Source organism: Sinocyclocheilus anshuiensis, unplaced genomic scaffold (assembly GCF_001515605.1).
Source record: "Sinocyclocheilus anshuiensis isolate Anshui unplaced genomic scaffold, SAMN03320099.WGS_v1.1 scaffold2205, whole genome shotgun sequence".
Classification (NCBI taxonomy): Eukaryota; Metazoa; Chordata; class Actinopteri; order Cypriniformes; family Cyprinidae; genus Sinocyclocheilus; species Sinocyclocheilus anshuiensis.
In genome coordinates, this window is record NW_015551115.1 from 2,250 (window position 1) to 7,275 (window position 5,026).

A 5,026-nucleotide genomic window follows, 5' to 3' on the forward strand; every position below is an offset into this window, starting at 1 on the left:
TGCGCGCTGCATGACGAGCCCGACGCACCGCCACAGAAACAAGGATGAGATGCGTTCTAACATAACTGTGGCATTAAACTCAGTTAGTGAGGGCTCGGTTAAAATATTGCAAATATACAGGCCGTTCAGATTACTTGTTAAAGTGCAACGAAATACCTTACATCAGCAGACGATATGTCTGTGTTTGTGGTTGGAGACTCCTTCACCGGCTACAGGCTCCTCATTTGCGCATGCATGTGTGTGTGTGTGTGTGTGTGTGTGAAATACGTGAAATACAGAAAAAGCGGGGCAATTTGATAATAATAGCCAAATTATAATGGGCCGCCTAATAATAATAATAGTAATAATTATTATTATTATTATTATTATTATTTAATACATTAATAAGAGAATGAACCTATGGTCTTGACTATCGACAAAGACATCTGCTATCGTCGATATCTCTGACTATCGTCGATACACGATACTATCGTTTGAATTTGATCAATTCCGATTCCGATTCTGCTTATCAATTCCGATTCTTTTCAATTCCCAGTTTCAATTCCAATGTGATTAAATAATAATATCAAACATTTATCCTGTGTCTCTTTTTTGCAAACCATTTATTTGAGCTGAATACCATGAACAAAAATCAACAGGCTACATAAAAACTGGACTCTTTAAGAGATGTTTGTGTGCAAAACAGAGCTGCATGATTCTGGATAAATTTAGTTTTTTTTTTCCCTTTTTCTTTTTTCCCCCAATGGAAGTTGTGGTTCTCTCATGATTCTGAAGAAAAAAACATTAGACAACTAAACAAAATCACATGTAATTTATGAATTAATGATTAAATGACTCACTCAAGATGTAGCCTACTTGTTTCAGTACTGGATGAATCAGCGTTCTTGAACGAATCTCTTGTATGATTCAAAGACAAATACATTTTAACAGCCTCTTTTCGCGACCTACTGGTGTAACAATGAATTTGATAAATCTTCATTTGAAGTGTCAAATTACTTTCAAAAGGTGATTTACGATTTACGTGATTTATTTATTTTAACGTAACAATGAATTTGATAAATCTTCATTTGTAGTGTCAAATTACTTTCAAAAGGTGATTTACGATTTACGTGATTTATTTATTTTAATCGCTACCATACACATCAGAGTTTATATCTGAACTATAAACTTTTATCCCCAGTACTTCTGTGATTTGAATGTTTGTAACACAGAAATAATGATACTGTGTGGCTGAAAAGACTGTGAAGCTATTTCATTCATGACAGACAGCTGCTCTCTTTGGGTCAGCGGCAGCGCGAACGCAAATTTAAATGTTCAAATCACACTGGTGTGATCGTACTCTGCCTGGATGAACCAACAAGTGATCACAACATTGATCACACATGTCAAAGGTTGAGGAATGAAACAGAGGAATTATTGTAATTTAGGAATAGAATCACACTGGTGAAAAAACATTAGAAAACTAAATCGTGTTCGTGATCTTTAACGATCTATTAATTAAGTGCTTTGTCATGTTGGTGGTGACTCTTGCAACATGTTTAGCTATCACAGATGTTATACTTAGCTTTTTGGCATCTGATCACAAATGTATCCAAATTTTGGAGCGCTTAGATTAGCGAGCAAGGTCCTGGCAGATCGCTAGGTCCGGTCCTCCTCACAGATGAAAAAAAAAAAAAGCGTATAGGAATCAATAGGCGGAATCGAAATTTTAATTTGACAACAAGTATCCGATTCCTGACCTTAAGTATCCGATTCTGGAATAGGAATCGTTTTTCGATTCCCAACCCTAATATTTAATAAGGATCAAATTATATTTACCTGTAATTTATACAGTGAAGACTTACATTTCATTATTAAATTTAGTAGTAGTATTTGTTACATGTTAAATTAAATACTGTACTTGAAAAACTTTGTTATATCGCCAACCTCTAATCCCCTTATGCTGCTTCCCAGCAAGCAATTTTGCGTTTAAAAGACGTCTATTAGCCGTCTAAACACAGCCGTCTAGGCTAAAACAAGGCTAAATTTGGGTTGTCAGTGAAAATTTAATAGACGTCTAACCATAGCCCAAGAATAGACTAGTCATCAATTAGACAGCTAATGAATACCTACATATATACATCTAATAGACAACAAAATGGCAATCCATCCAAACAAATTAAATATATAGCTTTTTATTAAAGGGGTCATATGATGCGATTTCAAGTTTAAGATAATACAAATATAAAAATAAAAAAATAATATATTTTAAATAACTTAAGATATTTAAAAGAAAAAAAAATCTAATACAAATCAAGAGCATGTTATCACAAATTACACTAATTGTGACAGGGAGTAATTATCTTTTGCTTGGATGCCAAATAAAAACAAAAATGAGATAAATATAGTGTATCACCATTCGGTGTGTTTAAAAAAAAGAGAGAAGCTCTCTGGTTAATGTTGTGTTTTATACACATACCTCTAATGACAGAGAACAGTGCAGTCTTTTCAAATGCCTCTTTCTGCAGTGGACCACCCCCCTTCATATTGAATTTGGACATGAGGGAATTTTTTTAACACCCTAAAATATAATACAGATTGAGGTGGTTAACAATTGCGGACAAAGTTTGACATTTCAAAATGACCAGTAAAGGAATTCTTTTTTTAATTTCTGATTTGCCTTGTAACTTATTGAGTATTGACACCACAATATTTGATTAACGTGGCAAGATTTGTAGGCTTTACCTGTCCAGCATCCTTCTGGCACTGTCTTTGAGGTTTCTTCCTTCAACTCTGCACAACTTTGACACCTGAATAACACATGCCAATGTCGCATTAACCTCTTACAACCGTCACACACTATTGGATATCAAACTTCGCTACACAAACACTGATGTGGATACAACACTAGATCTTCATCTACTACCTCCCGAATTACTCCGGTCCCTGGGCTCGAGTGAATCAGCCAGTCCGACAGGAAATGCCCGTCGTCGGCGCTGCGAACGTAAACAAAGACGGGGTAAGCGGAGCGGCCTGCGGGCTAAGCTAAAGCTCAACCCGCATCGTCCAGCGATACCAAGCATCTTCCTCGCTAACGTACGATCTCTGGCAAACAAGATCGACGAGCTACGACTTCGGATCACTCAGCGAATGTTTATAGACTGCAACGTTATGGTTTTCACAGAAACTTGGCTCAATAGCACCATTCCAAATAGCGTGATTGAGCTAGAGGGGCGCAATATCTACAGGGCTGACAGAACGGCTGTGGACTCCGGTAAAAGCAAAGGTGGGGGTGTTTGCCTCTATGTAAACAGATCCTGGTGCTCCGATGTTGTTATTACTAAATCCCACTGTTCTGCTGATATTGAATACATCTTTATCAAGTGCAGACCCTTTTTTCTGCCTCGTGAATTTACAACTGCCATAATTGCTGCAGTGTATGTACCCCCGGATGCTAATGCTAAACTAGCCATGAAAGAACTATCTTCAGTTGTTGGTAAGCTGCAAACAACACATCCGGATGGAGTCTTTATTATTGCTGGTGATTTCAATCATGCCAATCTGAGAACAACTCTCCCCAAATTTTATCAAAATGTTACTTGCCCGACAAGAGGAGACAATATTCTTGATCATGTTTATACAAACATCCCTGATGCTTACAAAGCAACTCCCCTCCCCCACGTTGGACAATCTGATCACCTCTCCCTGTTCCTGCAGCTGTGTTTGTTCTGTTGTTTGCTCTTTCACCTCTTTTGCGCTGTTTTAAAATAGCTTGAGTTTGTCAACACGTACATTTTGCAATTAATCCTCTGAACACATGCGTGCTGAACCGTGGGTCACGGATCACTATCAACTACGATCTGCTCCCTTCACTAAAATGTAACGGTTCCTAAACATGATAACAAATAATATAGATAAATAATGAACATATGTCAAAACGAAAACACAGATACAAGACCAAGTAGGAATGTCCTGTATCGTCTGTTGTTTGCCTGCTACTCTCCGACAGGTTAACTTAGTGCTCTCTCGTGTAAAAACAAAATTCAAAACACAACACTGATCTCTACTAACTCTCATGTCTCGCGTTGCCAGTAGTCATGTCTCAGTAGGGCTACAATTGCCATCTAGTGGTTGGGAATTGTAATTGCAGTTTTATATATAAAATGAAAGACAGCTGACTATCGTCATATAATGTGTATGAATGTAACATTTAACAGCTTATGGGATGCATGACATATTATCAAATGCAAGTAAACTTTTGAAAAATTTAAATTAGCATTATTTTTGGCATAATAAATAATGCTGTAAAATAATTAAATAAAATATAAAATAATGCTAATTTAAATGTTTCAAAAGTTTACTTGCATTTGATAACTGCGCGGGCGAAAATTACATGTAAACAATTTTAAGACTATTTTGGCTATGCTCATCGCTGGTCTGGTTACTGGTATAGGGCTATAGCCAAGCCGTTAAAATTAGACCACAGATTGCCTCGATTTCGCCAGGTGGGCTAAAAGCAGACTACACGTAGCCCGTCCAATTTAGAGTGAAATCGTGGCTACGTATAGACCATGTCATGAAATGACACTTATATCTTTGTCTGTATTTGTGTTCAAGTGTTCAAGTGAGCATGAAGACCACAAGTGTGTGTACAACTTTTCATTACCTGATGAGACACACTTATAATGTTGTAAAAACGCAGGTGTTTACAGAGTTTTCATTTTATTTTCAATACTTTGCATTTTAAAATAAACTTCTAAATGTCTGTCCAGTAGTCCCTATAACAGATAACAGAGATCAAATTCTGGTGCTTCTAATTAAGTGATAAAAAGCAGTTGCAAATGATGTACAAAATAAATAAAATAAATTGCACCAATAAAACGTGTAGCATTTTGTTTTACTACCAAATTATATGCAATATCTAATTATTATATTAATATTTAACTTACATTGGAAAGGTTTTCGTGACCACTCGCGAGATCTCGGCAAAAAGTCTCACGATTTATTTCCAGAACATGATGCATGATGGGATACACTAAGCCTCGAA

General features: G+C 36.5%; 1 long non-coding RNA gene across 1 annotated transcript; it reads right to left on the reverse strand.

Annotated features, from left to right (window-relative positions):
• Positions 1–2,477: 2,477 nt before the first annotated feature.
• Positions 2,478–3,976, reverse strand: LOC107663001 (uncharacterized). Its single transcript, XR_001631272.1, has 3 exons — positions 3,933–3,976; positions 2,725–2,789; positions 2,478–2,560 (listed from the first exon to the last, which is right to left on the reverse strand). It is a non-coding gene; the product is annotated as an uncharacterized LOC107663001 (long non-coding RNA).
• Positions 3,977–5,026: the final 1,050 nt, after the last annotated feature.